The sequence below is a fragment of the Capsicum annuum genome, unplaced genomic scaffold (assembly GCF_002878395.1).
Source record: "Capsicum annuum cultivar UCD-10X-F1 unplaced genomic scaffold, UCD10Xv1.1 ctg5193, whole genome shotgun sequence".
NCBI lineage: Eukaryota > Viridiplantae > Streptophyta > Magnoliopsida > Solanales > Solanaceae > Capsicum > Capsicum annuum.
This window is the reverse complement of record NW_025859915.1, coordinates 30,086-41,450: the sequence shown is the minus strand read 5'-3', so window position 1 is coordinate 41,450 and position 11,365 is coordinate 30,086.

The window sequence follows — 11,365 nt, the reverse complement described above, 5'->3', positions numbered from 1 at the left end:
TAGTACCTACATTTTGTTGGATATATAAAAAATTATAGTACCTAGCTTTGATCCTTACTATGTATGAATCTAACATATTTTATTTGTTAATTTGTTAATTTTGCATTTTGATCCTTTATATAAGAAAATAGAATATAAGTTTATAAAATTCACAAGCAATGGAATGAAAAAAATAATGCAAAGTTTAATTAATAAGAGGCTAATTTTTCTTAGTCATATATTTCCTTCGTTCCAAAATAAGATATTTTAGTCTTTTTAATTTGTCATAAATAACACGTTTTAGATAATCAAGTAGATATCAATAATCTTTTTTCAATTTCAAAAGCAATAATTAAAGATGATGAAAAAGATTGGAGAAATGTATTTGTAATGGATTTGGGATATTTTTCTCATTTTATAATTTATCCCGGGATAAATTAAGGTGGGATAACTTATACCACCAAATATGTGGTATAACTTATCCCGGGACTATTATTAATCCCGGGATAAGTTATCCCAAATATTGCCAAACCAAACGGTGTATTAAAAAGTTTATCCCGGGATTATTATTTTATCCTGGGATAACTTGTCTTAGTACCTCACACCAAACAGCCCCTAAAAGTTTGTACAATATATCAAAATTTGGTGTATATTGCACTTTAAGGTGGGAGTTTGTGACATGTAATGGATTCATATGTACCACCAAATGATATGGTGCAGCAGATGAGGCTGCTCCTCCCTTAATCAGAGGCCTCGGGTTCGAGCCCTGGTATGAAAAATTATTAGTAGAGAGCACTTTCCCCGAATGGGCCATACACGACGCGAATCTAAATTAGTCTGGCTCCAATACGGATATCGAACACCGAATAAAAAATAAAAAAATAAAATCCTTATGTATTTTCTTGTACCAAGTCCAACCTAAAGGTTCTAATATACCTACCCCCACTTCTATATATATCAAACTAGCTAATATTAAAAGGAAGAAATTAGGCATTCCTTTAAGGTGAAAAGAAAATTCATGTCAAATGATGTGTCAACCTAAAGGTCCCAATATACGTTACCCCCACTTTTATATATCAAACTAGCTAATATTAAAAGGAAGAAATTAGGCATTCCTTTAAGGTGAAAAGAAAAATCATGTCAAATGATATGTCTCATTGTTAAACGTGTCGAATGCATGGGTAGAATCTTGAATTATTTGAGAGTACATATAAAGTATTGCAGCCAAGGCAGAGGCGTATCGATCAATGAAATGGATTGAATATCATAAAGTCTCGGGTTTGATTTCCAACAGAAACAAAACATTGGGTGAATTTTTTCGATCATGAAATCTGACTCCGATATTACTATTATTTAAAAAGAAAAAAAGTAAAAAATAAAAAGCACATCAAGTATTTTTATGTATATATACAAAACGACTAAAATACCTCTCATGTATTAATGCATTTTCTAAAGTAAAGCACATATAATACTCCTTGTGGCTTATAGTATTATAATTCATGTATGATTAATCCATGTATCATCACTATTTCAACCCAACACTCTCAACTTTGCATAAAATAATACAATGTTTAGTTAATTAGAGAGATTTGTAGAAACGTAAAATTTTTTGGGTCAAATTCATATAAAAATTGGATTTGACCCATATTTTATTGGGTCTAAAATCATTTTGGGCTATAAAATAATAAGCTCATTTTATTCCTCATCAAGGACTTCAAGGTCCATCTCACCTGAGGCCCAAACTTATGCCACGTGTCAAGTGATGTGGCATTCCAATCAAATTAAAGACCAATGAAGCAAGACCACACACATCAAATGATGTGGCAATCCAAGTCAAGTTCAAGAGCCAATAAAACTTCGCCAAGTATTCTAAATGACATGTTTTTGGTCAATCACAAGCAACCTTGTCACATAACATTTGTGATAAGCTTGAAAATTGAATGGACCAATCAGAATGAGGCAAAAGAAGTTATTTACACTTGGAATGCCTACCCCCTACAACTATAAATATGAGGGTTACACAATTTTCTGAAGTCATTCTGCAAGCATGGGAGGAAGCTTCTGCACTGACTACACAGCTCTTCAACGAATCGACTAACGGAGTTCTGCTCGGAGGTCACTCGACAAGACGAAGTGCTGTCAAATAATTCCTGGAGATCCAAACAAATTTTTGGGAGGCTCAAATCATCCAGAAGTTCGAGAATTACGCTACAAGGGACCTCGAATTACGGAAAAGCTTAGGAGAGAAGAATCGAGAGAATAACAGAATTGTACCCGCAAAATTACATTAAATAAAAGTATTCTTTTTGTTTATTTTTATTTTTTATTGAAGTTAATTTTCCGCACCACAAAAAATTATTGCGAACACATTTTGGCACGCCCAGTGGGACCAAATTTGTCGTTCATCTCTTCTCTCATAAATCAAATATGCAAATCTGTAGCCACAGGATCGTAAAGATGGAAGCAGTACTTCAAGACTCGTCTTTGAGTTTCATCAAGTCTACACTCCGATAAGCTTTGAAGCAGGTGGCATTTGTAGACACTAAAATTTTATGGACTCTGCAAAAAGAGTTCAATTTTGATTAGAGTTTTTGGGGGGCTACTTTACCCTAAATCTAGCTTGATGGCTACTCTACCTAAACCCTAAATTTTGCCTATTTAAAGAGTAACATATTTCCTGAAACAAGCATCTTAAATATCCCATAAACTGAAGGGTATTCGTAAAAAGATCAGCAATATCCCACAAAATCATGGGATATTCGTAAAGAGATCATCCTATGTTCGAGAAATACGCCACTAACGGCCCTCGCGTTATGGATAAAATCGAGATAAGAATCAAGGGAGAAACAGATTTGTAACTACTTCATTTATCAATAAAATTATTGTTTCTTCGTATTTTTGCTTGTGGTTGGAATTTCTTTTCCATGAATTTAAATTATGTTGGAAACAAATTGGCACACCCAGTGGGACAAGCTCTTCTGTCCATCTCTTCTTCCTGCAAATCAAATACAACTACTGCTATGGACTTTAAAAATACAAAAGATGTCTTATGCAAGAACTCTGCTACTGCCACATCTGATGAGCTCAGCCTTGTTGGTCTCCTCACCCAGCACAAATTTAAGACCAGTGGTTGGGACGAATCTGAATACTTCACTTCTTTGGAGAAGGCAAAAAAAAGCGAATCTCATATGACGGCTGAAGTTGCAGCTCCTGGGGGCAATTTAACGTCATTGCTATGTGATGAATTCTCTCAAAATGGCATCAATTTTAGTGAATCTGAAGATTCGACTGATTCACCAGCCTCAACAAATGTCAATGCTTTGATGGCCGATGCAACTGATATGGATGAGAAGTTTGCAATAATGGAACAAACCATTGAAGTTTTAAAGAAATCTGTCAAGGATAAAGATCTTCAAATCGCTCAACAGATGGACCACCCAACTTTACTCCGTAAAATAAGAATGTCGATAAGTCACCTTGCAAGACTAAATCTCAAAAAGAGAAGATGTCTACTTTGGTTGCTACTCTAACAGTTCAACAATTACAAGATATGATTACAAATACCATCAAGGCACAATATGGTGGTCCATCATAAAGTTTCGTAGGATACTCAAAGCTGTATTCTAAGCAAATCAAGGGCTTACCGATGCCAATTCGATATCAATCGCCAAAGTTTCAACAATTTAATGGAAAGGGAAATCCAAGGAAACACATCGCTCATTTCATTGAGACTTGTAGCAATGCTGGTACACATGGTATTCTTCTTGTCAAGCAATTTGTTCGCTCTTTGAAAGGCAATGCTTTTGATTGGTACACGGACTTGGAGTCTGAATCAATTGATTGTTGAGAGCAACTAGAATGTCAGTTCCTAAATCGTTTCTATAGCACTCATCGTACGGTCAGCATGATGGAGTTGACAATCACAAGATAAAGTAAAGATGAGCCTGTAGTGGACTACATAAATCGTTGGTGAACATTGAGCTTTGATTGTAAGGATCAACTTTTTGAAACTTCCGCGGTTGAAGTTTGCATTCAAGGGATGCATTGGGGTCTTGTGTATATCCTCCGAGGAATTAAGCCTCGAACTTTTAAAGAATTAGCTAGCACGCTCATTTTATAGAGTTAAGCATTGCAAGTCATAGAATGACGTCACCTATTTTTGATCCTAAAAAACAAGTCACGAAATTCAACGACTTATCAGAGGATCAAATTGGGGAATCTATGGTGACGACTGTGAGTTCTAAGAAGGCCTCCACAAGACAAAAACTGAAAGAGAAAGCTCCAAAGCAACAAATACAAAAAGAAGAAAATCAACCAACTTTGAAAGAGTTACAAGTAAGGGTATATCCTTTTTTCGACTCTGATGTTCCTGGAATTCTGGATGAGTTTCTATCCAAAGAAGTCATTGAACTCCCTAAGTCAAAGCGACCCGAAGAATCAAACAAAGTCGACAATCCTAAGTACTACAAATTTCACCGTATTATTGGTCATCACACCACAAAATGCTTTATTTTGAAGAAAAAGATCATGATATTAATGCAAGAGGAAAAGATCATCGTTGATGATAGCGATATAGTTGATGTAAATCATGTTAGCGCCAAACTGCACCATATAAAACGTTCAATTTCAAAAGTTCTACAACCCATGCGCTCTGTGGCATCATCAAAAGGTGAAGAAGTCATCATGCTACAGTTTGAGAGCTTTGACCTAATTGGGGTTCCAGCCTTGAAGAAGACAACAAACAAATTCATGGAAAACGACTTCTCCAGTAGCAAGAAGGGTGATACTTGGACATTGATCCCTTGCAAAAGAAAAAAATGTCAAAAGGCTTCTAAACTCCATCTTTCAAAAGATGACCCAAGATCAAATGTACATCTGCTTCAACCAATGGGGGCAGTAAATACCAAATGGAAGTGTAACAATACTTCATTACAAAAGGTTGGGAGGAAAGTTACATTACAAGAATTCTTTCCCAAGCCGCTCCTTAAGGCACAAGCATAAACTGCATGATGTTCCTCGAAGCACGAGCCTAAAATGCAAGTCAAGACGCTCCTTAAGGTACGAGCATAAACTGCATGATGCTCCTCGACGAACGAGCCTAAAATACAAGTCAAGATGCTACTTAAGGCACGAGCATAAACTGCATGATGCATGAGCATAAACTGCATAATGCTCATCGACACACAAGCCTAAAATGCAAGTCAAGACGCTCCTTAAGGTACGAGCATAAACTGCATGACGCTCCTCTACATGAGCCTAAATTGCAAGTCAAGACGCTCCTTAAAGCACGAGCATAAACTGCATGATGCTCATCGATGCACGAGCCTAAAATGCAAGTCAATATGCTCCTCGATGAATGAGCCTAAACTGCTAGTCAAGTTGTTTCTCAATGCACGAGCCTAAATTGTAAGTCAAGATGCTCCTCAACGCACGAGCTTAAAATGCAAGTCAAGATGCTCCTCGATGCATGAGCCTAAACTGCAACTCAAGCTGCTCCTCAATGCACAAGCCTAAACTGCAAGTCAAGATGCTCCTCGATGCACGAGCCTAAACTGCAAGTCAAAATGCTCCTCAATGCATGAGCCTAAACTGTAAGTCAAGCTACTCCTCGATGCACGAGCCTAAACTACAAGTCAAGATGCTCCTCGATGTACGAGCCTAAGCTGTAAGTCAAGTCACTGCTCGACGCACGAGCCTAAACTGCAAATCAAACTACTTATTGATGCACGATCTTAAATTGCAAGTCAAATCACTCCTGGACCACATGAGTCTAAACTATGAATGGCTCTACAAAAAAATAGTAAAAGAGCAAAATAAAGAAAAGTATGAAGTTTGAATGCATATTTGGAGTCCTTTGAAGATGTCATCTTTAAAGCAAAAGGACTCTTCATTATCTCCAAGCAATGAAGTCTTCTCGACAAGTAAAAAAAAACTTGTGGTACTTTGAATATTGCTCTAGTCCAGCCTTCACCAAATTACAAAAGTGATGCATCCCAAAACTTAAAGTAGAAGAAGAAATTCATGAAGTATCCAAATCTAACGAGAAGTAGAGTATCACAAGATTTCGGCTGCAACTTCAAAAAAAAACCTGAAAAAATACAGAAGTTCAATGATGGTAGTTTTCACATTAAACATATCTCTGGAAGTCTACTTTTCAATGCAAAAAACGGCACCTAATTTTGATACTTCCGCGTCGAGATATGAAATTTCTCGTGACGCTGCGTAAAGCTGAAAAAACAAGCGAACCAAGACTAGTAGGCAGTATTTGGAGCAATATCTGGGACAATTCGGATACAATCTGATTGTGGTTTCCTCGTGAGACGTATATCTATGAGTCTAGTTTCCTACACAAGAAACAACTTCTGATTTCGAAGTTCCTAAATCAAAATATGAGAGTTTTTGTAAGACTGCACAAAATAAGAAAAAAAGTGACGAAACAGAACTGAAGGTCTGATTTTGAAACGATACCTGGGAAGATCTGGAGATAAATTAAGCGTGCTTTTCGCGTAGAATGTATCCTTGCGGGTCTAATTTCCAATAGTATAAGTCGTTCGTGATTCAAACACCTCCACGATGCGTTATGAAACTTCTTCCACAGATGCACCAAAGTGCCGAAAGCTCAATTGTGAAAAAAGAGCAAAAAAGAGGAGAAGAATGGGAGTTGAATTTCTGCTGAGGCTGAATTAAAATGACTTAATGGGGTGGTAATGTCCTTTTATAGACTCTGAAAGGCCCCAGTTTAAGTTCAAATAGGAATTTGCTGAATAAGTTGTCTTCAAGAAGAACAGGGATGTCCAAGTGTCCAAAATAAGTCAAATTCCTAATCATTTTCGAAGTGGGATAACATCATATTTAATTCTATTAAAATTCGATATAAGACTAATACTCGAATCCTACAAGGTTTGGATATATTTAGTTTTAAACGGAATTTTACATTCTTAAGGAAGGGATTCACGTTATTCTACCTATATTATGATAACTTCAAGGAGTCAGATTTTGACAAAGTGTTCAAGTTTTGCAAAAACAACAACAACAACAACATACCCAGTATATTCCCACATAGTGGGGTCTGGGGAGGGTAGAGTGTACGCAGTTCATACCACTATCTCTAAAGAGGTAGAGAGGTTGTTTCCGATAGACCCCCAGCTCAAGTTAGAAGACAACACACAAAAGCATGAAAATCCTAGAACATAATAAAATAACAACGGTACGACATCCACAGAAAATTGTACGTTGCCAAACACAAGACCCCAAAGTTCACCTAAATACTGACAACGCCTCAACCACACCCTTAACCCTCTATCCTAATGCTATTCCTCCATATCTTCCTATCTAGGGTTATGTCCTCAGTCAACTGTAACTGCTCCATGTCACGTTTAATCACTTCTCTCTAGTATTTTTTCGGTCTACCTCTACCCCGCTTGAAGCCATCCAAGGCTAACCGCTTACACCTACGAACTGGGGCATCCGTACCCCACCTCATCACATGACCAAACCATCTCAACCTCACTTTCTGCATCTTTTCTTCCGCTGACACCACTCCCACCTTCTCCCGAATAAAATCATTCCTAACCTTGTCAACCCTAGTGAATCCATAAATCCAACGCAACATCCTCATTTCTACCACCTTCAACTTTTGGATATGAGAATTCTTAATCGGTCAACACTCCGCTCCATACAACATAGCAGGCCGGACTACAACTCTAAAGAATTTGCCTTTCAGCTTGAGGGGCACCTTCTTATAGCATAGAATTCCTGAAGCGAGCCTCCTTTTCAACCAACCATCCCCAATACGGTAGGATACATCCTCATCTATCTCTTCGTTTTCCTAAATCATAGACCCGAGATACTTAAAACTCTCCCTCTTGCAAACCGCTTGGGAATCAAACTTCACTAACACCTCCTGCTCTTGCCTCGAGTCACTAAACTTGTACTCCAAGTACTCCGTCTTGGTCCTACTCAATCTGAAACCTTTAGACTCCAGGGCTTGCTTCCAAACCTCCAGTTTATCATTAACCCCTTGTCGCGACTCATCAATCCAAACTATATCATCTGTGAAAAGCAAGTCTTGCAAAAAGAAAGAAAAAAAAAAGAAAAAAAAATGAGGGCTCCACAAATACTTCAAATCTCGTCTCTAACAAGTCTGACAAATCAAACACCTTGACGAGCTTTGAAGTAGGGGGCATCTGTAGACACATAAAATTTACTGGGTCAAATTCATATAAAAATTAGATTTGGCCCATATTTGATTGGGTCTAAAATCATTTTGGGCTATAAAAATATAAGCCCATTTTATTCCTCATCAAGGACTTCAAGGTTCATCTCACCTTGAGGCCCAAACTTATGCCACATGTCAAGTGATGTGGCATCCCAATTAAATTAAAGATCAATGAAGCAAGACCACACACATCAAATGATGTGGCAATCCAAGTCAAGTTCAAGATCCAATAAAACATCGCCAAGTATCCTAAATGACATGTTTTTGGCCAATCACAAGAAACCTTGTCACATAACATTTGTGATAAGCTTGAAAATTGAATGGACCAATCAGAATGAGGAAAAATAGGTTATTTACACTTGGACTGTCTACCCTTTACAACTATAAATAGGAGGGTTACACAATTTTCTGAGGTCATTCTGCAAGCATTGGAGGAAGCTTCTACATTGACTACATAGCCCTTCAACGAATCGACTAACAGAGTTCTGCCTGGAGGTCAACTCGACAAGACGAAGTGCTGTCAAACAATTCCTGAAGATCTAAACAAATTTTGGGAGGCTCAAATCATCCGGAAGTTCGAGAATTACGCTTCAAAGGCCCTCGAATTACGGAAAACCTTAGGAGAGAAGAATCGAGAAAATAACAAAATTGTACCTGCAAAATTACATTAAATAAAATTATTCTTTTTGTTTATTTTTATTCTTTATTGCAGTTAATTTTTCGCACCACGAAAATTTATTGCGAACAAGATTATAAATAAGTCAATAACTAATAATAACTTTATTAAGAAAATTACAACTAACTAAGAAGACTTGTAGATCTACTCTTAGCCCACCTATTATTCAAGAATCTCAACTATTAATTAATAATTGTACGATGAGTCTTTGTTCCATTTTTTCCTACCCCTAATCAAAAAGTTGGGATGAATTTTTTTATAATTTTTTTTATTTTATAAACACTTTTACCTTTTTTGGACCACGATCTAAATGTCTTTTAATTAAACTATTTTAGGGAAAAGACTTAAATATGTCATTGAACTATCAGAAATTGTTCATTTATGCCATAAGTTAAAAGTCTGACTCATTCATGTCATCGCCGTTACAAAACCAGCTCATTCATGCCATTACTTTTAACGGTGAATTTTAAAAAAACAACTTTGCCACGTGACCTTTTATTAGAGGTCCATGTCATTAATTAAAATAAGAGAAAAAGCTTAAATATGTCATTGAACTATCAAAAGTGGTTCTTTATGCCATCAGTTAAAAGTTCGACCTATTCGTGCCAACTCCGTTTTAAAATCAGCTCATCTGTACAATTACTTTTTAACGGTGGATTTTGAAAAATAATTTTATCACGTGACATTTTATTAGAGGTCCACGTGACATATTAATTTATTCTGGATGTAAAAACACAAGTTGAGATTTCTGGATGGTGAAACTGAAATATCAAAGGCTTTGATTTTTACCCATTTCTTTGTGAGTCGAACCTGTTTCGATAAACCTCTGACTAAAGAGAAATAACACAGTAGTTCTGTAAAGAGCAATAGCATCGAATAAACTATAATGAGCTTAAAGTAAACATACAATATTCCATCATAATCTCTCATATTGCACCTAAATAAGTTGGAAGAATCAACCATAAATAAAAATAACATATAAATTTATCCAATATGTTTAAGGCTCTTATTGAAATTTAATATCTTGTCACCATTTTCGTCAAACAGCCACCGAGCTCGAGCTCACCATTTCCTTGTCGTTTAATCGATACTAAGCTCTCTTTATAATAATAAATTCCACAACCAGCATGGTTTGGGGCACTACTGCTTAGGTCCGGATGAAAAAATTCAAGAAGCCTCGTCTTCTTTGTCCGAACATTATAGGAGAGTATTGGAGAATCGTCACTTAAAATCAGAGAGCTCTCATAACAAGTCTTAATAGAATCAAACAAGTTAAAGGTGACAAGCTTATTCCAAACTCCTGGACGGATCATTACCCATATATCAATAACCCTCCCCTCCAGAAAGTTCATGATGGCAACCGTGTCATCAAGAAATATCAGATTCGCACTCCAAACATCAATGTAGTAATCATCTGGTGGTCCTTTAATCTCTACAAACACCTCTTTCCCAAAGTCAAATGAAATAATTTTCCAAGTAGGATCCTCCGTTAACAACCAGTAATAAGATCCATTCAAATAAGTATTGTTATATAATAAGTTACTTTTACAACCCCTTTAATTATAGTTGACGTCATGCTTGAAGATTTTCCATGAATAGTGGACCGCTGCATATTTATCCCTAAGATAATGGTAAACCACTTTATAATCCTTAGTCATGGTATCTAATCCGAACCCAAAATGACGACCATATAAGTCAAATGGTTGCAACTCAATTGTGGCAGCAGGGAGGTGTCTCACCAAAATACCTCTGTCAATCTCTCTTTCCAAGAAAAACAAGCCATCAACAGAACCTAAGAGGTCCGTAATAGATCCAAACCTTTGGGAATTATCTCCCTGTGAAGGGGAGGGTATACCATTATGGGAAATCACAGTGACATGAGGGGCATCATCATGAGCACCATAATCATAAATCAAGAATTGTGGAGGCTTCTTCTTGCTACATTCAAGTGTTCTATAGTGAACTTGGGATCCTCGATTGCAGACGTATTTGAATCGCAACAACGACTTAACATAGAAATTCAATAGGATCTCCTTTGCTAAATCTTCAAGAAAAGCTCCAACATTGTCGCAGGTGGCCATAGCGATACCACTCATAAAAAATGGGCCTAATAGAAGTCATTTGGATATGCATTTAATATCAAAAACTTAATCAACTGTTCAATAGATTCGCAAACAAATCATATTAAGATAAAATTGAAATTCGTTTTCTTCATTTTTTTATTTTATTTTCTTTTTTAAAAAGAAGCAAAGTCCATAGTATCTAATAAAATAAGATGTGAATTTCAATTAATGAAAAGAGACGTACCTTTAAATTTTCATTAAATCGCTTTGTGCAGAATGAAGGAAAGGTTGTTTATGGGTGGAGATTAGGGGTGTGCATCGGTCGGTTCGGTTCAGTTTTATGTGTTATTGGTTCGGTTTATCGGTTTTTGGTTTTTAAATATGTAAAACGAATAACCAACCAATAAGATATTTTCTTATCGGTTTCGG